The sequence below is a fragment of the Sycon ciliatum genome, chromosome 7 (assembly GCF_964019385.1).
Source record: "Sycon ciliatum chromosome 7, ocSycCili1.1, whole genome shotgun sequence".
In the NCBI taxonomy this organism is placed as follows: domain Eukaryota; kingdom Metazoa; phylum Porifera; class Calcarea; order Leucosolenida; family Sycettidae; genus Sycon; species Sycon ciliatum.
The window spans coordinates 2495094-2520936 of NC_088649.1; the positions used below are offsets into that span (position 1 = coordinate 2495094).

General features: G+C 46.5%; 1 protein-coding gene and 1 long non-coding RNA gene across 2 annotated transcripts in view; one reads left to right on the forward strand and one right to left on the reverse strand.

Moving 5' to 3' along the window:
* Positions 1-25843, reverse strand: part of LOC135820721 (lysine-specific demethylase 2A-like) — an 85888-nt gene that overhangs the window by 48505 nt on the left and 11540 nt on the right. The window lies entirely within an intron of this gene.
* LOC135821471 (uncharacterized) lies at positions 11111-13343 on the forward strand. The gene is made up of 2 exons (XR_010554366.1): positions 11111-11860; positions 12502-13343. It is a non-coding gene; the product is annotated as an uncharacterized LOC135821471 (long non-coding RNA).

The window sequence follows — 25843 nt, forward strand, 5'->3', positions numbered from 1 at the left end:
GTATCTGCCTGCGGATCCCCCTTTTTGCACCAGTCCATCACAGCTCACTTCTTCATCATCTCCAACTCCCCACATTAGTCTCCCGGCAACTCTTACGACAGGTTACTCTTGCCCACAACATCAAGTACATCCGCGCTCCCCTTCACCTGCAACAGCCTCACCTTGCACGACCAATCACAGAGCAGCCATATGCACTACGACACATGAGAACATACACATTGAGAACATCACACACATACCGACACACCAACTCACCCATCCACCTATCCCTTCACAATTTCAACCAACTACCCCCCGACCTGCGTGAAACAAATAGCAAGCATGCGTTTAAATCAATGGCGTCTAGCCTCATTCTATCATCCATATGCTCCTGTAGTAGCTCAAACTGCACCCCATCGTAACCCCATCCCCCTGCAATGTGTTGGTTTCCTTACTTGCTAGACTGGTTTTATATGATTCTGGACTGATTTGAATCATATTATCTTCCTTATTGGCCATGGGCCATCGTGGAAATAAAGAATAATAATAATAACACAATCATGGCAAGTAGAGAGCTAGGATTGTTGGGTATACAGATAGTGTATGCCAATACAGTGTGTGTACAATGTACGTGATAGAGGAAAAAGTCAGTTTATTCAATGTCAGAATCATGCGTCAGTGTTGTGACAAATGTCACATGTTCTGACAATATACTGGCAATGAATTGTTGGACAAAAACGCAGAGCTACGTGTTGTACACTTGAATGCCCCAGAGACCTCTCTCCTGTGTACCTGCAGTGCTGTCAGCTGTATATTCAGTATGCTACATGTATTTCAGAATTCTAGAATCTGTTGCTCCTTCAGCATCATATGTACATGTTTATATACAATGTTTGTCGTCAGTACAGCTATGGCGAGTAGCAGTGTCATCTTCCACCTCTTATCCATGTGTTAGCACTTAGCACGTCTGTCACCTAAAAACGAGGAATCGCTCTTCCTTGTATTCACAGTTATTCTCTGTAAAAAATCCTAAATAATTCTAGCCATTTATTCAGTATTCTTATCCTTCACTTATGAAACCTTTTAAATGATTGTGGAAACAGCGCTGCGTGGAGGAAATTCTATTTTGTCAGTATCTACTACTTGTAGTCGTGTTGCTGGTGTGATGAGGTCAGCCAGGGAGCGCATGTGGTGCAGGTGGAATTACGTCATTGATGAGCAGGTAGAATTACGTCATTGATAAACAGGCCGCAGGCTGCTGATTTCCTTTATAGTATACATGTAGAAACGAAAGGTTAGGCAAAGATGAAGCAAGTAATTAGTTACAAAGAATGAAGTGAGAGACGTAATGTAGACAGCCACCATGTCACCAGGAATACTGTTATTGAACATAGTAATCTGGTCTGATATGTCAAACACATGCAGTGTGATACTAGAGTATAGTCACGTGATACCTGTGTACTGTATGTAATGTATGATGCGTGTTTTGAACAGGTAGAGCTGAGCAATGACACGGATCATACTGGCTACAGTTCTGTCTGGTGTTGAAGAACTGCGGGTTCAGGGTCCGTGTAGCTTAGACTCTTCTTATTTCTACTCATGCAGAACTGTGTACGCAGTTGAGCCACCATGTACTATACTCTGTAGACTATCGTACACCTGGTAAAATTCTACTCTATTCAATCTTCGACGGCCGACAGTAGATCTACTGTCAATCTGTAGTGTGTTCCATACGGACCATAACTGAGGGTGGAGGGGGGGGGGGGGGAGGCTTCTGTACTACTTCGAAGTAAACTATACAGCAAAGTGTTTAACATAATAAATGCGGTGTGTGTTCCTAAGAACTCTCCAACTGTACTGCAGCGTTTTCCTTCCACTTGTAATCACTTCCTTGCCCGAACCTTCAACTCTGCTAACCTGCAAGAAAGCACCACTCCCTGCTCAGCTAGGCAGTAGGAAGTGATGATTTCTTGCAGGTTTGAAGAGTCGAAGGTTCGATGGATGGACTTCTCGCGTGTGCTTTGGATGGCAGTCGTGAGTCAGTCAAGTGTCAAGTCAAGTTGGCGGAATAGCGCGAGCTCCAGTGTGGGGAGCAAACCCTTTCCTAACAATCATCGCCGAAGTCACAACCGTACTGTTGTGCCAAGCGCAGGCTTGCGACTAGCTGGTTTAGAGGTGACAGGGTTGTGGTCCTCGACGTCTGCTCTCGCCGTCCAGGAGTGACACTGATTCACGCTGCTATCTGGTGGTCACGAGATGTTTGTCGAGCTGTAAGTTTGTATCCCTGGTGATGTTTGGGCTGGAGAGCACTATGTAAGTGGTCCTCTTCAGACACAATATTCCCCAGCCTACTCAAGCCAGTGTGGGGAGCAAAGCGTTTCCTAACAACCATGTGCCGAAGTCGCTACCCCTATTTCGTATTACAGTGCCCGAGCGTCCAATATCTAGCGATCATTTAAGCGGTGAACCCCTTGATAGGCGACAAGCCTCTGGGTCATCCTAATAAAGATATTATTATTATTATTATTTAGTGCTCTGTGTTCCTCCCCCCTTTCGAAAACCGTCATTTAGTGCTCGTTTTTGTGTCTGCAGTGTCTGCACACTTTCCTTTTCCCGCGTTATCACCTCAGCTATGCCAGTTTTGTATGTGGAAACCCCCTATATAATAGCAGTTTGGTCTATATTTTTAATCATTCAACATCTACCTTCACGGATGAGCTATGTATTAGCGAAACAGCTGTCTGAAGAAGTTTATCAATATCGTCTACGGAAGTGTCCTCGCAATGGTTATGGTTGTGTGCAGGAGGGTCTAGTCGGCTAAAGAGCGCAATGGAGTGGAGGTGACTCAACATTTTCTTCAATGGCCTAGAGCTCTGTCGCACCCTGTAATAATATGAACCAGTGTGTAAGGTGTAGTCTAAGTTTGAGTTGGCTGCCTAATGTCTGCTGGTCAATCATGACAGGTGCATTCTGTAAAATGACAAGAGAGACGCCTTTGTGACGTCAAAGACTGTCGACATGTCTATGACTCAAGACCGATCAGCTCTGAAGACGGGACACACACACACACACACACACACACACACAAAGACACACACACACACACACACACACAATGAACTACAGTAGACAGTGCTGTAGAGTGTTGCAGTATAGAACAGCACAGTTACAGTAGCAAGGGAGAAACCGTTGAACCTACTCGCACACACTCATACAGTAGAATAGTAGCTACTGGCTGTAGCATTGCCAGCAGCTGTAGTACTAGTAGTAGTAGTACAGTCACGGGTAGTGGTGTTGTAGTAGCAAGAGCAAGATTGCTGTGTGTTTGTCAGAGTTTGAATGAAATTATCAACTGACCGTCTACAATATCACACCTAGCAGAATACTGAAGAAGAGTATGATACAATTGGCGCACCAGCCATAGGTATAGATTAGACGTGTATGTGTGCCGGTTACTCGCCTGGTTCTAGCACACCTGTTACACTCACCCCATCACTGCTAGTTTAGAGTAAGTCACCGTCAACAGTAGCTGCGACTGCTCAAGCAGCTGTGGGCTACCATGAAGAGATCTTGCCCATCACCAAACCAGGGCAGACCTCAGACAAAGAGACCGCAAAGATGGAGGGTGTCTTCGCTGCCAAAGGCTGTCAGAGAGCTGCGTGATTCGTTATGTGCAATTTACACCAATGTCCGTACTCTGGTCGAGGACAGCAGCACAGAGGAGGTGAGAAGTTTGAACATGGATGAGATCTACGCAAACTTGCATGTTGTCTCGCTTGAAGAGCTTAGTGCAAGAATGCAGAAGCTGAATGCTGACAACCTAGGCAGCAGTGCTGGTATTGAGCAGCTCACACACTCCCTCGCTTCAGCTGCAAAGAAACTGCGCAAAATAAAACTGGCCAACATCCTCAAAGCAAAGAAGTCCATGAGACTAGCCCCGGGGAGGGAAACGTTCCGCACCATTGCCCTCTCTTGTGCTGGTGGGGGGAAGACGTTGCTGTTTACCAAGAAAGGTCCTTACGACTGGGCACTGGGTCGCATTTGGCAAGAGATGGCTCTGGTGTTCGCCCTTGAACTCCGCTTGCCTTCCGTGCGCCAAGCTACGTGTGCTGCTGAGCTTCTGGCTTTGAGGAGTCACGACATCATCTCGGATACTGATCAATCTGAGATCTGCGCGTACGTGAAAGCCCATCCAGAGAGAGTCTGCATCATACTTGATGGCTTGGACGAAACGAAACTAGACGAGTGCAGCCCGTACGTCCAGGATGTCATCGCCGGAAAACGCTTGCCAGGTGTGCGCCTCATCATAACGTCACGCCATTCCACGGAGGCAATGAATCTCATCCACAACCCAGAGGTTGTATTCCACCGACGCGTCGAGCTCTTGGGTTTCGAGCAGAAGGAGTTAGAGAAGTACGTCCACAAGGTCCTCTCAGCTGAGAAAGCGTGCAGTCTCCTGGACAAGCTGAAGAGGAATCCTCAACTGGCTGCAATCATGCGCACTCCACTGTACGCTACCAGCATATGCCAGCTCTATTCCAACCAGCGAGACATACCCGATACGCTTGGCAAGATCTTCAACTCCATGATACTCAACGCTATCCAACCAAAGACGGAGAAAGGCCTGAAGAAGACTGAACCATACGAGAAGTTGGATGATGTCCCTGACGGAATCCAGAACAGCCTCCTTGATCTCGCCAAGTTCGCTTTCCACATGCTCATCCGGCGGAAGGTCGTCTTCAACGAGGCTGATTTCAGCATGTTTTCACTATCATCAGCAGCTCGTTCACTTGGTCTTCTCATTGCCTGTGATAAGCCACTGTCACAGGCCCATCCTCAATGGCGTTTCAGCCATCTGGCACTACAGGAAGCTCTAGCATCTCGCTACTTCGCTAGCCGCAGTCCAAGTGCAGCTGATGTCGCCTGGCTTGTGCAGCGCCTTGGAGCATTCACGGGCAGCCTCAACATGTTTTGGCGCTTACTCGCCACTGAGCTGGACAGCGACTCCGTCAATGCGCTGATTGAAGCCATTGTCAATCCGCAGTCCACACCCTCCACTCAGCCACACCACGACAGCAAGGACGTCACAGGAGCTGAAGGGCACAACGTCACCTGTTTTCTCTTCACAACGCATGACCACATCATGGATTGGGCCGACCATGTTTCTTCCTTTCTGTCACTCGACGAAGCAGAACATCTTGCAGATGAATTACTGGCTGGCAGCATCGACCTGGTGTCTGCTTCGGAAGTGGTCCGCCGCAGGATTGACCCAGCCGTCACCAAAATCACCTGCCAGCATTTCGTTCGTTCATTGCTAACCATCTGGACGGATCGGGTCCCGAGTGCCAGTACACAAATTTTGCACGACTGCCTGGCCAACGAGGCACAAGGATCGGCCATTCAATGCTTCGCCGTCACTCCCACGTCCAAGCTTCCGCCAGTTCCCCAATCCCACGAAGCAGCTCAGCCAAACGCAGCCGCGGAACGAAAGCAACGAATCCTCTACGCCTTCCGGGTCTTCGCCGAGCACGTCAACACCAAGCACAGCAGCATCCAAGACATCCCCAGCATGCAAGCCATCATCAAGCAGTACGGAGTAGATTTCGACCACGTTCCTCTCTCGCCATCCGATTGCCAGGCCATCAACGCAGTCATGATTCACCACCACCAGTTCATCACCCGCATCAACCTGTACAACTGTGGTATAGGTGATACCGGGTACGCATGCATGGCTGATGGCATGGCTCTGCTACGCAATCTTACGATCATCAACCTGCGAGGTAACAACCTAACAGATCGTCAAACGGCCCATATCGCAGCGTGTATCGCATCCAACACGTCAACACTGCGAGGACTCCACACACCCGTGAACCTGTTCAGCAGCAATGCTATGGCCACCGTCCACAGCAACACACACCGCTGTACGCGACTGCTGGGAGTGGAGATTGGAGGTCAAAAGTGCACCGATCCAGCAGTCAACCTTGACGTCATCACCACAGTCTGCAGCAGCTGCCCAGATCTCCAGTACGTCGGTCTCATTGACTACGTACTGGATATGGAAGGTCTAACCCAGCTAGCACCATTGTTAGGAGCACTGAGGCTGAGAGAGCTGGGGCTGACCAAGGTTGGGATGAAGCAGAACTCGGCTACGATCGTCAGTAGAATCATTCAACAGCAACACGAGAGTTTGGAGGTCCTCATACTCTTTCGCAATGAGCTAACTGGAGATTTCCTGGAAACCATTCGTGGTGAGCTGAGTCAGTGCCGACGCCTAGAGAAGCTGTACCTGGACGACGACTGCCTCTCGTCGGGAGCTCTGCCGGTGCTTGCGTCCCTGCTGCCCAGTCTGCCCAAGCTCTCCCTGCTCAGAGTTGCGAGGAATGATTTCCGAGATGCTGACGACGAAGCAAAGCTGTTCGCCACCGCTGTCAAGAGCTGCTCATCTCTGAAGGAGCTGTGGATGCCTGAAAGTGCTCTAGTGTCTCCGCGGCTGCGCGATGCTCTAAGTGCCATGGCCAGAGATGATCTGAGTGTGCAGTATAAGCAGTTTCGCTGGTCCGACGAAGTGGAGAATGACGAAGAAGAAGAAGACGAGTATGGCGATGAAGGAGAAAGTGAGAGTGAGGAATGAGGAGGTGAGAGGATTGACATGGACGGATTTCTGTCCTCATGCAGAAAGCTTCGTTTTCTATCACTTCTTCCTGGCATACAGTCCTTCTGTGTATGTGATTAGGATTACACGTGTGTATGTGTGCATGCGTGGTAGTATTGCTGTGTGTGCGTACTTGTAAGTGCGTGTATGTATGTACTTGAGCGTGTTCCTGTGTGTGCATATGTGTATGTGTGTGTGTATTTGTATGCATGTGTGTCTGTACGTTTGTGTTACCGATGAACATTCCTTTCTTCATTTTCAGTCAGTTTGAGTGAACTCTGTGTTGACCTTTGACCTTTAGACTTTGGACCCTGTAATTGGATGTTTTCGCTCCGTGATTTTTTTCGATAATTCTGGACTGTCGCTGATAGAATTCTTGGCATTGAATTGTTGGTTTTTGTTGATGTGGTTTTAGTTGATATGTGTGATCATTTCTTTGCATATACATGTACATATACATTGTATGTCTGTTTATATGTTTGTAGATTGTTTAGTGAATTTTGTTTAAATGTTTCTTGTATAGAGTGAGTAGAAATGAGAGAATAGAAAACACAGATAAAAATGTTTATTGAGAACTAATATTCATAGCATCATCACCTTGCCACTCACATAGTTCTTACTTGTGCATAGTGCACTGTCTTTACTGGTGGCAGGTTTCTTGGCAAATATTTTCATCTAGTAATAGTGTAATAATGTTTAGATGTTGTTTTTGCAATTCACTAGTTTCCTCTCTAGTGGGATCTCATGATGATATTAGAATTATATGACGGTTATTCTTCAAGTACGTGTGTGTATAATACACACAAACAAATTATTATAGTTATTGTGTTCCTACATGTATATGCGTGTGTCTATGTGTGGGTGTGTCTATGTTCGTGTGTGCGTATATGCACGTGTGCGTATATGCACGTGTGTGTGTGTCTCGTAGACCAGGCTGAATAGTGGCGGTCAATTCTTCAGCCTTGTATAAAGCTGTTGAATGATGCAATCCCAGCACAAGTTGCTATGGCTTCTGCTGCAACATCGCTATCATCGACTGGGATGATGGGTGTCAGAAGGTCAAAATAGGTGTGTTTGTGTGTGTGTGTGTGTGTGTCGACAGACACATACGCACGCACTTGCACACACACAGTCACGCACACAGACATGTGTGCACACACACATGCCCAACACCGCAAGGATGGAGCAATACCACGTACATGTAGAAGGAGTGTTTAAAAAATACTTAGCTGTGTTGTTATGTACACGAACAAAAAGAACAACATACTTGAAGCATTCCGTTTGAAATCCAGAACGTTTTTTTATGACCATTATCAGTGGAAAATCGTCACTGAACCTCGATAACAAGAAATGCCACAAGGAGAGTGCATACCATCCATTTTACAAACTACACAGCGACGATGATAGTGGGAGGTATTTGTAACAAATAATTTTGGATTTTTATCAGATTTAGTCATAACTGCTCATCATGGTTAACACACACACACACACACACACACACGCACACATACATACATGCACACACACACACACATACACACACACATACACACATGCACACACATACACACAAACACACACACAAACACACGCACCTTGACCTTGACCTTGACCTTGCCCATTGCGTAGCAATGATAGTGGATTGTTATTTCTCTAGTCCACGACAGAATGACTGATGGCGTTTCAGGTCGCCACTTCGATGGAACATGCGGGCGTAGGCGCAACCGTAGCCAGCGGCAGAGGGTGCCTAGGGTCGTCGGCGGGGAATGGTACGGCACTCCGGACGGTTTTGGGCTGCATCTTACCATCCACATGTTGGTACCCGTGGCTCAACCGACGCAAAGTCATCCATATTGACGTCCCTCCACCTCTTGCGTGGACCATGCGTGGTGCGCGGGGCAGGCAGTTCACTGAAGAGAACACACTTTGGCAACCCGGGATCTTCCATTCTTGCCACTTGTCCAAGCGAGCGCAAACGCCGTTCCCATACAATGTGACCAATGTCCTCAGGCACACCAAGGGTCTTTGCAAGGGCACACACACACACACACACACACACACACACACACACACACAAACAAACATGAACACACGAGCACACAAGACTATACATGAGCATACACGAGCGCGCGCACACACACACAAGCATGCACACACACAAGCACACACACACAAGAACACACACACACACATACATGAGGGAAACACCCACATGCACACTCAAGCACACACACACACACACGAGCGCACACACACACACGAGCAACCACGAGCACACACACAGGAGCACACACACACACGCATACACACACGAGCACACACACACGCATATACACACACGAACACACACGCACACACACACACACACACACACACACACACACACACACGAGCACACACACACTAGCGCACACACACTCGCACATTTTTTACACACAAATACTTCCACGTTGTGTGTTCTGTAAAAATGAATGATAAAAGGATAAGACGCTAGTGAAAGACAGTCCAGGACTGTCAACAACACCACCAGGGGGCAACTAACCACGTGTTTTTACAGTGCACCACGTGGACCGGGTAGAATGTACTTCATATTGCTGGTACATGGTAAGATGTGTTCTCATGACTGATAGTAGTGATACGTCTTGTGATCTGTCCATGATTTGATCTGTCATAAGAGCTGTTGATGATGATTTGATCTGTCATGAGATCTGTTGAAGATTTGACGTGTCATGCCAGCTGTTGATGATTATTTTGATCTGTCATGAGAGCTGTTGATGATTTGAAGTATTGCAGCGGCAGGCAGTATGAGAATACGCATCATCACTGATCAGCTACAGTCATGCAGTGAGGACAGTAGCACTGTCTCCCATACTGACATGTATGCACTCTCTTACCGTATTATCTCTAATATAAGCACGGTCCTTTATTTTTTCAATGTACCTCCGCCCCGTGCTATTAATGGAGACGTTCCTTTATTGGAGACTGTTCCATTATTATTTCAACCCCATTTCAGAGGCATGTTGCCATGCCAAATTCATGTATGACACACACATTTCAGGGTTTTTTTTGCCGGTACAGATAGTGAATTTACACAGTGTGCTTATAATGGAGACTGAGCACTTTATTTTTTGAATGCCGCCCCAAGGTGTTCTATTATTGGAGACGTGCTATTATTGGAGACTGTGCTTATATTAGAGATAATACGGTAGTATTGACTCCCATTGATTTTCGCTATACCTAAGCAGTCAAATATTCCTGCATATTTCACTACTTAGGGCTATATTGACTGCTTATATTTGACTGCTTAGGGGTTGCGCAGTTGAACGGTGCCTAGTGCGGCATTGTCTCTGCATGAGTAGGTCGTGGTGCAACGGTTGTGCAATCATAAAACCGGGATTCATGAGGTTATCGTTCTGGGATTTGAAATACGGACTGTTTGTCGTGATAAATCTAATATTGACTTCGTACTTGGTCAGCATAGGAAATAAAAACCTCGTAAAAGACCTCGGCTTCGCCTCGGTCTTTTACTCGGCTTTTATTTCCTATATTGACCTCGTACTCAGTCAATATTAGATACGTATGCACTAGACTAGCAGAATGACAGAGATATTTTCTATCATTACCCAGCTCACCGGTATTGCTAAACTATTCACTTGCATCTGTGTACAGTAGGTTAGTGTGTGTAGTCATCTACTGATCTGCTAAACTGTCAATCCTACAACTCACAGTGGAAACATCTTGACAGGACACGCTCATTCTCGCCTACGTCGCTATGCACATTTCATCACTCAGAGTTGGTTTATGCTGGCAATACATACCGTCATACTAACGTATGGAATGTCAGTCATTAAAAAGAGCTTCCATAATTATCTTGGGTGTCTCAGCTTTTGCAACAACCCTCGTTTTAACTTTTCTGAATCGCTTCCATACTGTTCTGAAAAGTCCTTATCAGCACATTGCACAAAGACACTAACACGAGTTGCTGATAGTTTTGCTGTTGCTACTCTTCCATATCACTCTACTTATCTTTATCACCATGGTTGGCTAACACCCACTCTCCTCACATTCTCCTCTCTTTCCACTGAGCCTAGAGATGACGCAGTAATATTATACAAGTAAGTGAGAGAGCACTGTTCCACACGACCATCCAGTCACCTCTACTTACTAGTATTATAGCTGGCACGAGGCACTCCGGTCGGTCGGGTTAGCACATATTTACGTAATGAGATCACTTAATGAGATGGTGATCTGCTACGAAGCGATGCATAAGCTATAAACTACCTCAGCGGCAAGTTTTACTGCATCCCATGGAGCGCCTTTGCAAACTCTGCCTATCACTCCACGGTTGCGAGTCATAGCGATACGTTTTCAAGTGAATGATCAAACGTGTCTGTCATCAGGACCATCATAAAGAATGAAGATGAAATGTGAAATTAGAGACTACAAGGCTACATGACTATATATGTAGGACTCAGTATAGAGTCCATGCACTATATGATGTCCAGCACCCTATATAGAGTCCATTGGTCCAAATCCACTATACAGAGTCCAGGAGTCCACTCAGTTTTGATCAGCTTCATCCTGCCGCGCAATCCCCTATAAGGAGTACACTTTTTCTACAAGTCCCCTATTCACAGTCCAGGAGTCCAGTTTATCCAGTCACGCCGTCCTGTGTGTACGTGTTGTGCCCGAAAGAGAACAAGCACATTTTCAGTTTTGCTTGCCTCGTGGCAGCGCATTCCTTTCTTCACTTCAGCCATGGCTAGCTGCCAGTTCTGCTGTGCAGTTGCTGACAGTAATCTGTCTCGAGGTAACCAAGGAGGATAAGGAGACGTTCAAAATCAAATCTGGAAAGCGTCTTGTGGTTCTCTGAAGACGTTTCATCAGTGCGCGGGATGAAAGCAGAAATTGCAGAACGAGAAAAGTTCAGCACAGTTCAAATCTGACGAGTCAGGTACACTGATACTCTCTTTCGTTCGACGCCACAAGGATTCCCTGTTTGGCTGGCCATTGCTGCCAGTAAGACGTTTGAACGGTTTCATCAGAGCGAGGGATAAAAGCAGAAACGGAGAAAGAGAAATGTTCAGCACAGTTCCAATTTGACGAGTCAGATACACTGACACTCTCTTTCGTTCGACGCCACAAGGATACCCCTGTTTGACTGGACAAGAGCTGCCTGTACCACCGTGTCAAAAGGCTGTCCAACTACATGGCAGGACGATGACTGAGGTAAGGAAGCTTTTACTCGTTTCGATTGGTCTGCTGTTCTGTCGTTATGCTTGAATTTTTTTCCATTTTCAAGGAGAGTATCGCGTTTGTTTGATGTTGCTTGAATGAATGCCCTAAAAGTAATCAACCACTTCGTAATAGTCCTCAAGGACTGCAAGGACTTTGCATCAATCGTATACGATCGTCTAGCTATCATCAATTATAATTATATCATGAGAAATGTATTTTTATCCCTGTGATAATTATGTGAAACTCCACGACACTCTTCCTCTAGTATGATGTCAAATACAATGGGATCCACAAACGCAGTGCCAGTGTACTAGTAGTAGTAGTAGGAGGATTGCTTGTTTGCCAATGACAAGAAAAAGCTTCTCAAGCTAATACTCGTATTCCCTGAGGTAACCGTTTTGATGTCACGAACATGACATTGTGATGTTGGTGTGTCTGTGCGTCTAGAGTGTGCACAAACGATCTTATTCCTCGTATTACTAATAGATTATTGTCCCCACCGTCACCTGTTCACAGGTCTTTGAGTGGATTGATTTTCATTGAGCATCACATTCGTGGAGAACTTGGTTGTTGTGTGCTCCCATGCATCATTACGGTAATAAGCGTATCCGTGTGCTGTCTATTTGTTGCAGGTGTGCTGATCTTCAGAAGCTTGCGGAACTGAGTGCTGCTGAACATTTGCATGGCCATGAGCAAGGGTGAAGCTTGCTATTGCACTCTCAGCATGTGCTAGTATTATGCTGACCACTGCACTATGTTACTCTCTTACACTACTACGTGTATGTAAACGTGCGTGTACCCGTCCCTGTATGCATTCGTTTCGTATAATTATTTGTTATCCCTCTTGACGTTATGTGTAAATGGGTGGACATTTGTATGGCTGGTGGAGTTGCGCGTGTATTGTGTCTCTACTCTTTTCTTGGTGTTTTCTTGGCATTGTGTAAGTTTGTGTGTGTGTGTGTGTGTGTGTGTGTGTGTGTGTGTGTGTGTGTGTGTGTGTGTGTGTGTGTGTGCGCGCGCGCGCGCGCAATAATTTGAAAACAAATAATTAATCCTGGGCTCTCCATTATTCTCTTTCGATTCTTGTTTTTTTCTAGGTATTTTCTTGGCGTTGTGTGGGTGTGTGCATGTATGTGTGCGTGCACAATAATTTGGCAACACTACATGATTGAGATATTTTAATTTGCAGCGTCTGCGAAGAGACCACTTGATTTGAGGATGGTGTTTGTAGGCTTTTTCATGTAATGAAGTGGCTGCAGCGGCGCCTCAATACATATTTTTTTCTTGAGAAGTGAATGATGTAAAGGATTAAAGGGAGAGGCCGTTTTCTGGTTAATATTCACTGCTTACAGCAGATCCTATGTCTAATTTCGAACTCGTTAGGGGATGCTTAATTGGCTGGACTTTATACAGAGTGTTGTCCACATAAAGAATCTTTAATCTTTATAGTTGATTTCAAAGTTTGGACTCCGTACAGTTGATTTTGGACCAATGGACTCTATATAGAGGTGAAGCCAATTGGCTGGACTCTATACAGGGAGTGATGTCCATCTAAACTTTGAGCTCACAGTTGATTCCAAGTTTGGACTCTGTACAGTGGATTTTGGACCAATGGACTCTATATAGGGGTTGGACATCATATAGGGGCTGGACGCTCTACTGAGTCCAACATATATAGGGGAAGTTCTCTACTGGTGTGATTTACATAAACAGAAATAACCTACAGCTACAAAATTCACACCTCCACACAGAACATTGGTAGGATGTGCGAGAATTGTCTGCTACTCAAGACAATGTGACAATAGTGGAAATATCACAGAAGTACTGTAACAATAACGTATGCTGATTGTGTCGATACAAGAGTGTTATCTTTTTTTTAGGTTATGTTTGTTTGGTAGTTGTCCCCAGCAGTACAAATCTAGTAGGATTTACGAATACATTTTCAACACCTGTCTGCCTCAGTAACAAGTATGCGTATGTACGTGAAAGCTGAGACTACCATTGGTAACGGGTCATTTGCGTGTTGAAGACGATACTGTTCACCCAGTACCTTTCCTGCCACCTCGTTGAGACTGACATTCATACATAGCTGATTGCTACATCAGATAGCACTAGCTGATATACCAACCAGCTGTATCCGTTATCCCTAGCCATGGATTGACCTGTGTGTGTAGTATGCAGCATAAACTCTATAGACACAGTTGTGAATCTTGCAGCAGAAGCGCAGGATGTGATGATTTCCAACCAACTCAGTTTCAGAAAAAAGAACGTTGTTCGTGCATCTATCTTTGTACTCATGATCTGTTTGTTGTGGATGTCAAGTGTACATCACATTTAGTGTTCACTACTCTCCAGTGTATATAGTGGAGAGTTGTACTGGGAAGACATCTGTTACATTTCCAGTATCTACAGTACATGTATGATCATTAGTCACGGCAAGAGCAGCAGTGCCACCATCAAGTCATCTCCACTACCCTGCTACCTGCCAACACACACCACATAGATTGCTACAAAGTATCAGGCATCATCAGGGAGAATGGATTCAGCTAGCTTGGACACATAGCACGGATGAATGACAAGCGGATGTCAAAGTCTGGTATGTTTGGACAGCTCCTTGCAATGCGTTCTCAGCACGGTCCCCTCAGGCGATGGTGTGATGTGGATGGTGAATGATATGCAATCCCTTAGTCAGTCCCTGTTCTCCGTTGACTGCTGCTATACTGGTGTCCAGGTTGGTTTTGTTTACACACACGTTGCTCATGGTCGTAGTCACACTGGACCTACTCCAGGTCGAGATCGATCAAGGTTTACACTGTACAACACACAAGGTCTGTAGTCAATACGGACATCTCAACCATCACACACCATACTGAAAAGTAGGTCAATACATCATGTAGTCCCGTCTCTAACATTCACTGGGTTGATGTACACAGCTTGGATCTGGACAACGAACAGTGATAACATGTATAGTAGTGCTGATCAGTACTACACTCGCCCAACACTAGTTAATTCATTCACTGCTGATTCTTGGTTTCTCACTATCTCTAACTCTCCTCCTCGCCCTTGCTTCCTTTTCGTCTATTTTGACGTGGTCTCGGATGTGTCCTGCTGGTATTGAAAAGACCGAGACCATAATTCAACAGAGCCTGTAGCATTCCATCGTCACTGGTTGAAACACCACAGGCTCCGCCACCTCGTCGCTGAGTCATTGACGGATGTTTTGATGCGAGCTACTCAAAAGACACGTTTTCCAGCAAGGCCAAGATCTAGTCCTGAGGACGGCACAATGACTTTGCTGAACTGTCTACAGTGAGATTTGATCGCTTGGCGTGATGGCTGATGGACGACAGCTTGGATACTCCATAAAGTACAATAGTCTTATAATTATAGTGAATGACATGCATACATGACCTGATACATGTATGCATGTCAGTAACCAAAACAAAACGACTGACCGACACTGCTACAACACTGATGAGTAAAGGGACCCGAAACAACGAATAAATTCCGGGGTAACTGATTTAAGTAATTTGTTTCGGACTGCCACCAGGGCCCTCATACAGTACAATGCAGAAGAGAAAATTGAACAATCTACATTGCAGCTCAATGGATGATGAAGTGAGCTAGCTATAAAGAAATATCAGCAACAATAACCACTGATATTTGTATGTAACTGCTACATGAACTGACAATCGCTACGACAATCATCAGTGTTCACATCAAAACCAATGTTGGTGTGTGTTAGTCATCAAGAACACAACACACATATACATCCTTCGAAGTACAGTACATGAATCAGATTAAAACAATTATCACGTCCTCCATTAATGAATGCTTAGCTCATTTTGCGGCTGTCGTCGTACTAGTTTGTGTGTGCACAATGCGTGCGTGCATTGAGGTCTACTGCGCACCACCAGACTGTGTGTGCACAGTGCGTGCGTGCATTGAGGTTTACTGCACAGCACCAGACTGTGTGTGGTTTCATAGGACTAATTGTGAGTATCCAAGTCTGAAGAATAATGTTGAACAGTGTTTGTGTGGATGACGACTACACCATAGCTAATCAGTGGTTAGAGTATGGCTGACTTAGAGACAAGGTACCTGCTTCCATTTATAGTGATGATCATCAATTCTTTTCTTTACGCATTGGTTCTCTCTTTTCTACCCGTCAAACTAATAAACTCCTTTCCACCAATCTTCACCTATCTGAGGACAACCACCTGTGACGTCATCATGTAAATGTACACTGTACGTACACTATGGAAGTTGATGATGGTAGTGACCACTCTCACTCTCACAAGGCATAAGAGAACTACGAATGTGATTTGCAGGGTGTACGGATTTGAAGCCTTCTACGGACTTGAGCTGAAAAGACCACGGTGACATATACATGTACATGTACATAGTGGAGATTGAAGGAACGCAGGGACTCTCGATTACTGGTCGAGTGCTCTAATGATAAGCTATAGGCGATACACAATATTCAAAGTTCTATCAGACAAATGTTTGAAGACTACCCCCAAGATAGATTTTGTGTACCCTGCCCAGAGCGAAGTTTCCCGTCCAGAATGACACCCAAATAACTTTCTGCAACATACACTGCTGTAATGTACGTGTCAGAAATCCTGACAGAGTTACAGTTGCGTATTGAACAACGAGTTACGTGCATTGACAAACCATAAAGATCCAATGGCATTGCACTCAGTGCCTTTGCCAGCGTCATTCAACTGTTCTGGACTTGTACAGGTAGTATAGGGGATTTCCCCTATCCGCACACCTGACCTAAACTGTACATGTATGTCTTGTACAGTCTAGTGTAGAGCAGTGTGTGTCTACAGTTAGCTGTTACCACCTTGTTAGGTCTGATACGCGCGCAACAGAGCTACATATAGCTGGCAATGACGTCATGGTACAAACCTCACACCATGAAGTCTGGACAAGAATTATAGCAATATCGACTGGAATTATGAAACATCTCAATGGTCTATATGTAGCGGGCCGCAGTCTCTCGGAGGCAAAAATACAAGGGTCTCAGTGAACACACTGTAACTGGCAATTGAAATGTACTGGCAACGATATTAACTGGCAATGGAATTAACTGACTGGCAACTAAATTAACTAACTGGCAATAAAAGAATCGTGAGCAGCAGCTTTTATGCAAAGGCAGACTCCGTACGCTAATGTACGGGGATACGCTAACGTATGTTTTTTTTTTTTTTTTTTTTGAGGTCAAAACGTACTAAACATGTCATGAAAAGAAGTCCGAGAAGAAAGAAAAAGGCCCAACCCTGCCCTGCCAGTTATTTGGACTTACGGGGGTCGCCATGGCAAATAATAAATATAAAACTGCACACGTTCGGGCTCTCCGCCTTCTCCGTGAAATTATAATACCGTAAAAGAAAACTAGAGGGGAAAAAAGAAGCAACAATGAGGAATAGGAACTGATTTAGGAACCACTTGCAGTCAGTTACACAGGGCAGCGGGCCTCGGCAACGGCCAAGGTAGCAGATGCGTATGGGGATACAGTACGGGGATATGCTAACGTACGGGAATGCAGTAACGTACGGGGATATGCTAACGTACGGGGATACGCTATACGCTACATACATGTGTAGTGTATGCAACACAATCATGGCAAGTAGAGAGCTAGGATTGTTGGGTATACAGGTAGTGTATGCAACACAATCATGGCAAGTAGAGAGCTAGGATTGTTGGGTATACAGGTAGTGTATGCAACACAATCATGGCAAGTAGAGAGCTAGGATTGTTGGGTATACAGGTAGTGTATGCAACACAATCATGGCAAGTAGAGAGCTAGGATTGTTGGGTATACAGGTAGTGTATGCAACACAATCATGGCAAGTAGAGAGCTAGGATTGTTGGGTATACAGGTAGTGTATGCAACACAATCATGGCAAGTAGAGAGCTAGGATTGTTGGGTATACAGGTAGTGTATGCAACATAATCATGGTAAGTAGAGAGCTAGGATTGTTGGGTATACAGGTAGTGTATGCAACACAATCATGGCAAGTAGAGAGCTAGGATTGTTGGGTATACAGGTAGTGTATGCAACACAATCATGGCAAGTAGAGAGCTAGGATTGTTGGGTATACAGGTAGTGTATGCAACACAATCATGGCAAGTAGAGAGCTAGGATTGTTGGGTATACAGGTAGTGTATGCCAATACAGTGTGTGTACAATGTACGTGATAGAGGAAAAAGTCAGTCCATTCAATGTCAGAATCATGCGTCAGTATTGTGACAAATGTCACATGTTCTGACAATATACTGGCAATGAATTGTTGGACAACAACGCAGCGCTACGTGTTGTACACTTGAATGCCCCAGAGACCTCTCTCCTGGCTACCTGCAGTGCTGTCAGCTGTACATGTATATTCAGTATGCTGTTGTTGTTGTAGAAGTTTATTAACGTCGCACCACAAACAGGCAATTTCGCCTCCATTGATACATGTGGACGACAGAAGGAATGAGAGAGGGGGGGGGGGGGGATTAAGTATGGAGAGAGGAAGGGTAGAAATAAATAAGCAATCAACCTCAGGGCTACACCAAAGCAAAAACGGAATATGTTACATGTATTTCAGAATTCTAGAATCTGTTGCTCCTTCAGCATCATATGTACATGTTTATATACAATGTTTGTCGTCAGTACAGCTATGGCGAGTAGCAGTGTAATCTTCCACCTCTTATCCATGTGTTAGCACTTAACACGTCTGTCACCTAAAACCGAGGAATCGCGCTTCTTCGTATTCGCAGTTATTCCCTGTAAAAAATCCTAAAATTAAGGACGATATCTTCGTGATGGGTTTGGATTTTTTAGTCCGGTTTTTAGAGGTGAAGCATAAAAGCCTATAGATTTTGCCTGAGTCCTTATCTCAATTTGAGCAAATATATGCCATAAGCACCCTTTTCGCATCTGACGGCTCAAATAATTCTAGCCATTCATTCAGTCCTTCCCTGATGAAACCTTAATTGTGGAAACAGCGCTGCGTGGAGGAAATTCTATTTATCAGTATCTTCCACTTGTAGTCGTGTTGCTGGTGTGATGAGGTCAGCCAGAGAGCGCATGTGGTGCAGGTGGAATTACGTCATTGATAAACATGAAGAATTACGTCATTGATAAACAGGTAGAATTACGTCATCGATAAACAGGCCGCAGGCTGCTGAATTCCTTTTTAGTGTAGCTTTTTCTTTATTGCCGGTAGGAACGAAAGGTTAGGCGAAGATGAAGCAAGTTAGTAACAAAGAATGAGGTGAGAAACGTATTACTATTAGACAGCCACCATGTCACCAGGAATACTGTTATTGAACATAGTAATCTGGTCTGATATGACAAACACATGCAGTGTGATACTAGAGTATAGTCACGTGATACCTGTGTACTGTATGTAATGTATCATGCGTGTTTTGAACAGGTAGAGCTGAGCAATGACACGGATCATACTGGCTACAGTTCTGTCTGGTGTTGAAGAACTGCGGGTTCAGGGTCCGTGTAGCTTAGACTCTTCTTATTTTTACTCATGCAGAACTGTGTACGCAGTTGAGCCACCATGTACTATACTCTGTAGACTATCGTACACCTGGTAAAATTCTACTCTATTCAATCTTCGACGGCCGACAGTACTGTCAATCTGTCAATCTGTAGTGTGTTCCATACGGACCATAACTGATTGGGAGGGGGGGAGGCTTCTGTACTACTTCGAAGTAAACTATACAGCAAAGTGTTTAACATAATAAATGCGGTGTGTGTTTCTAAGAACTCTCCAACTGTACTGCAACGTTTTCCTTCCACTTGTAATCACTTCCTTGCCCGAACCTTCAACTCTGCAAACCTGCAAGAAAGCACCACTCCCTGCTCAGCTAGGCAGTAGGAAGTGATGATTTCTTGCAGGTTTGCAGAGTCAAGTGTTCGATGGACTTCTCGTGTGTGCTTTGGATGGCAGTCGTGAGTCAGTCAAGTGTCAGGTCAAGTCGGCGGAATAGCGTGAGCTCCACACTGAGTGTGGGAAGCAAACCCGCGAGGCTTTCCTAGCAATCATCCCCGAAGTCGCAACCACTATTCCGTACTGTTGTGCCAAGTGCAGGCTTGCAACTAGCTGGTTTAGAGGTGACAGGGTTGTGGTCCTCGACGTCTGTTCTCGCCGTCCAGGAGCGACACTGACTCACGCTGCTATCTGGTGGTCACGAGATGTTTGTCGAGCTGTAAGTTTGTATCCGTGTGGATGTTGGGGCTGGAGAGCACTATGTAAGTGATACTCTCCAGGCACAATATTCCCCAACCTACTCAAGCCAGTGTGGGGAGCAAAGCCTTTCCTAACAATCATCGCCGAAGTCGCTACCACTGTTTCGTATTACAGACTTGTCAGTGCCCGAGCGTCCAATATTTAGCGATCATTTAGTGCTCTGTGTTCCCCCTTTTTCGAAAACCGTCATTTAGTGCTCGTTTTGTATCTGCAGTAAGTCCCCAGGACTAGTCGTAACCTAAGCCGATCAGATCTGTATAATTATACTGTTGAGCCACAGTGTAAATAAGGGATTCCTGCACCTGGTAAAATTCTACAGTCCATTCATCGGAAACTGGCCCGCTGGCTTTTGAAAGTCGGATTTGGGCCGAATTGAGGATCAAAAACCCACTTTAAATCTCAAAAATCTGGGTTTTGGATCTGCTTCTCCATACATTTTCCATGGCATACCTGTCCTATTTTTGTAAAACCTGGCTGAATTTCAATTTCCCTGATCTTGGACTTTTCTGGACTCAAATGTGGCTAGGAGTAATTGCACGAGTCACACAATGCAGGATGTACTGTTGTTTTCACGATATCTACAACTATGTGAGAGAGACACCAAAAAGTTAGGGTGCCAGTTTCCAATGAATGGACTGTAGTCTATTCTTTCTTCGACGGTCGACAGTACTGCACTCTGCAGTGTAGGGTGTTGTTCCAAAGCTGAGCACCCTGGAATGCAAAGCAACCCTTGCCGTAGCTGATGTGAGCTGGAGTCACGTGCGTTCCCTGGAGGATAGCAGCCTGGTTGCCAGGTTGGACAGCCGCTGGACCAGGCGACTTGAAGTGCTAGAAGCCCAGGTCTTGCGCCGCGGCCATGGCTGACAGCACCAAACAAGCGAAATGAAATTTTGCCTGAGCGGATCCCAACCACGATCCCAACCACGCAGACAGGAAAAAAAGAAAAGAAAACAGAAGACTGCAGGTTTGGAAGAAAGTTACGTAGTCGTTGGAAGGTGTGGTGCGCGGGCAGTGTCTACTGATGTTGCTCGGTGCAGATCATCTGCTAGTCAGTCCCGGGATGAGCTGTACTCCCGGTGCTGAGAGCCGGGCCCACACCACTGCATGTCTACAGATGTTGCTCAGTGCAGATCATCTGCTAGTCAGTCCCGGGGTGAGCTGCACTCCCGGTACTGAGAGGCGGGCCCACACCACTGCATGTCTACAGATGTTGCTCAGTGCAGATCACCTGCTAGTCAGTCCCGGGATGAGCTGTACTCCCGGTACTGAGAGCCTGGCTCACACCCTGCATGTCTACTGATGTTGCTCAGTGCAGATCACCTGCTACTGTAGTAAGTGACACATACGTTCACGGATGGGAGTCTGTTGGTCCTATAGTCTAGCTAGTAATAGAAGAGAGTGTGATGGTCCTGTCATGCAAGCTCACGGACAGGACACTGATTACTGGATAATAATCCTGTTCTCCAGCTCATGCCAGTCATTAACAGGACGGTGGAGACCCAGTTCTCTTGTAAGTTTAGAAAATAGATAAAAATTAATGCAAGCGTGACACGTGACAGTAGTTGCAGGACTGGCAGCATGCACACCTGGCAACAGACAGCGGGTCAAGTGACAGTCAATCATTATCTTTCAAGCGACCACGCACACACTGTACATGGATATAGTGTAGGAAAGTAACTTAGTTAGTGGCTAGTACTACTACCACTACAACGACTACTGATTACTGTACAGGGCCTGGCAGTGCAATGCAATGCATGTGACAACACTGCTGCTACAGGTACTGATGTTAGCAGCACTGTGGCTGGTTGTGCTACTGCTGTTCATGATACTGTTTATACGTGAACCAGTGTGTAAGGTGTAGTCTGAGTTTAAGTTGGCTGTCTAATGTCTGCTGGTCAATCATGACAGGTGCATTCTGTATAATGACAAGAGAGACGCCTTTTTGACGTCAGAGACTGTCGACATGTCTATGACTCAAGACCGATCAGCTCTGAAGACGGGACACACACACACACCCACACACACACACACACACACACACACACACACACACACACACACACACACACACGCACGCACACACAATGCACTACAGTAGACAGTGCTGTAGAGTGTTGCAGTATAGAACAGCACAGTTACAGTAGCAAGGGAGAAACCGTTGAACCTACTCGCACACACTCATACAGTAGAATAGTAGCTACTGGCTGTAGCATTGTCAGCAGCTGTAGTACTAGTAGTAGTAGTACAGTCACGGGTAGTGGTGTTGTAGTAGCAAGAGGAAGACTGCTGTGTGTTTGTCAGAGTTTGAATGAAATTATCAACTGACCGTCTACAGTATCACACCTAGCAGAATACTGAAGAAGAATATGATACAATGTGCGCACCAGCCATAGCTATAGATTAGACGTGTATGTGTGCTGGTTACTCGCCTGGTTCTAGCACACCTGTTACACTCACCCCATCACTGCTAGTTTAGAGTAAGTCACCGTCAACTGTAGCAGCGGCTGCTCAAGCAGCTGTGGGCTACCATGAAGAGATCTTGCCCATCACCAAACCAGGGCAGACTTCAGACAACAGAACAGCCAACATGTTGGGTGGATGAGCTGCCAAAGGCTGTCAGAGAGCTGCGTGATTCGTTATGTGCAATTTACACCAATGTCCGTACTCTTGTCGAGGACAGCAGCACAGAGGAGGTGAGAAGTTTGGGCATGGATGAGATCTACGCAAACTTGCATGTTGTCTCACTTGAAGAGCTTAGTGCAAGAGTGCAGCAGCTGAATGCTGACAAGCTAGGCAGCAGTGCTGGTATTGAGCAGCTCACACACTCCCTTGCTTCAGCTGCAAAGAAACTGCGCAAAATAAAGCTGGCCAACATCCTCAAAGCAAAGAAGTCCATGAGACTAGCCCCGGGGAGGGAAACGTTCCGCACCATTGCCCTCTCTTGCGCTGGTGGGGGGAAGACGTTGCTGTTTACCAAGAAAGGTCCTTACGACTGGGCACTGGGTCGCATTTGGCAAGAGATGGCTCTGGTGTTCGCCCTTGAACTCCGCTTGCCTTCTGTGCGCCAAGCTACGTGTGCTGCTGAGCTTCTGGCTTTGAGGAGTCACGACATCATCTCGGATACTGATCAATCTGAGATCTGTGCATACGTGAAAGCCCATCCAGAGAGAGTCTGCATCATACTTGATGGTTTGGACGAAACGAAACTAGACGAGTGCAGCCCGTACGTCCAGGATGTCATCGCCGGAAAACGCTTGCCAGGTGTGCGCCTCATCATAACGTCACGCCATTCCACGGAGGCAATGAATCTCATCCACAACCCAGAGGTTGTATTCCACCGACGCGTCGAGCTTTTGGGTTTCGAGCAGAAGGAGTTAGAGAAGTACGTCCACAAGGTCCTCTCAGCTGAGAAAGCGTTCAGTCTCCTGGACAAGCTGAAGAGGAATCCTCAACTGGCTGCAATCATGCGCACTCCACTGTACGCTACCAGCATATGCCAGCTCTATTCCAACCAGCGAGACATACCCGATACGCTAGGCAAGATCTTCAACTCCATGATACTCAACGCTATCCAACCAAAGACGGAGAAAGGCCTGAAGAAGACTGAACCATACGAGAAGTTGAATGATGTCCCTGACGGAATCCAGAACAGCCTCCTTGATCTCGCCAAGTTCGCTTTCCACATGCTCATCCGGCGGAAGGTCGTCTTCACGGAGGCTGATTTCAGCATGTTTTCACTATCATCAGCAGCTCGTTCACTTGGTCTTCTCATTGCCTGTGATAAGCCACTGTCACAGGCCCATCCTCAATGGCGTTTCAGCCATCTGGCACTACAGGAAGCTCTAGCATCTCGCTACTTCGCTAGCCGCAGTCCAAGTGCAGCTGATGTCGCCTGGCTTGTGCAGCGCCTGGGAGCATTCACGGGCAGCCTCAACATGTTTTGGCGCTTACTGGCCACTGAGCTGGACACCGACTCTGTCAATGCGCTGATTGAAGCCATTGTCAATCCGCAGTCCACACCCTCCACTCAGCCACACCACGACAGCAAGGACGTCACAGGAGCAGAAGGGCACAGCGTCACGTATTTTCTCTTCACAACGCACGACCACATCATGGATTGGGCCGACCACGTGTCCTCCTGTCTTTTGTTGGAAGATGCGGAGCGTCTTGCAGAAGAATTGATAGGCAACAGGATCGGCCTGGCATTGTCTGCTCCGGAAGTGGTCCGTCAAGAAATTGACCCGACCGTCGCCAAAATCACCTGCAAGGATTTCGTCCGTTCACTGCTACCCATGTGGACGGATTGCGTGCCCAGTGCCAGTACACAGATGCTGCACGACTGCCTAACCAACGTCGGAGTTGGATCGGCCATTCGATGCTTCACCGTCACTCCCACGTCTAATCTGCCTACAGTTCATCCACACGACGAACCAGCTCAGCCAAACGCAGCCCAGGACAACGTCAGTGCCGCGGAACGAAGACAACGAATCCTCTACGCCTTCCGGATCTTCGCCGAGCACGTCAACACAAAGCACAGCAGCATCGAAGACATCCCCAGCATGCAAGCCATCATCAAGCAGTACGGAGTAGATTTCGACGGCGTTCCTCTCTCGCCATCCGATTGCCAGGCCATCAACGCAGTCATGATTCACCACCACCAGTTCATCACCCGCATCAGACTGCACAACTGTGGTATAGGTGATACCGGGTACGCATGCATGGCTGATGGCATGGCGCTACTACGCAATCTTACGCTCATCAACCTGCCAGGGAACAACCTAACAGATCGTCACACGGCCCATATCGCAGCGTGTATCGCATCCAACACGTCAACACTGCGAGGACTCCACACATCCGTGAACCTCTTGAGCAGCAATGCTATGGCCACCGTCCACAGCAACACACACCGCTGTACAGGACTGCTGGCAGTGGACTTTGGAGGTCAAAAGTGCACCGATCCAGCAGTCAACCTTGACGTCATCACCACAGTCTGCAGCAGCTGCCCAGATCTCCAGTACGTCGGTCTCAGTGACTGCGTACTGGATATGGAAGGTCTAACCCAGCTAGCACCATTGTTAGGAGCACTGAGGCTGAGAATGCTGAGGCTGACCAAGGTTGGGATGAAGCAGAACTCGGCTACGATCGTCAGTAGAATCATTCAACAGCAACACGAGAGTTTGGAGTTCCTCTTACTCCAGCGCAATGAGCTAACTGGAGATTTCCTGGAAACCATTCGTGGTGAGCTGAGTCAGTGCCGACGCCTAGAGCAGCTGTACCTGGAGGACGACTGCCTCTCGTCGGGAGCTCTGCCGGTGCTTGCGTCCCTGCTGCCCAGTCTGCCCACGCTATCCCGGCTCAGAGTTGCGAGGAATGATTTCCGAGATGCTGACGACGAAGCAAAGCTGTTCGCCACCGCTGTCAAGAGCTGCTCATCTCTGAAGGAGCTGTGGATGCCTGAAAGAGCTCTAGTGTCTCCGCGGCTGCGCGATGCTCTAAGTGCCATGGCCAGAGATGATCTGAATGTGCAGTATAAGCAGTTTCGCTGGATCGACGAAGTGGAGAATGACGAAGAAGAAGACGAGTACGGCGATGAAGGAGAAAGTGAGAGTGAGGAATGAGGAGGTGAGAGTATTGACATGGACGGATTTCTGTCCTTATGCAGAAAGCTTCGTTTTCGTCTATCACTTCTTCCTGGCATACAGTCCTTCTGTGT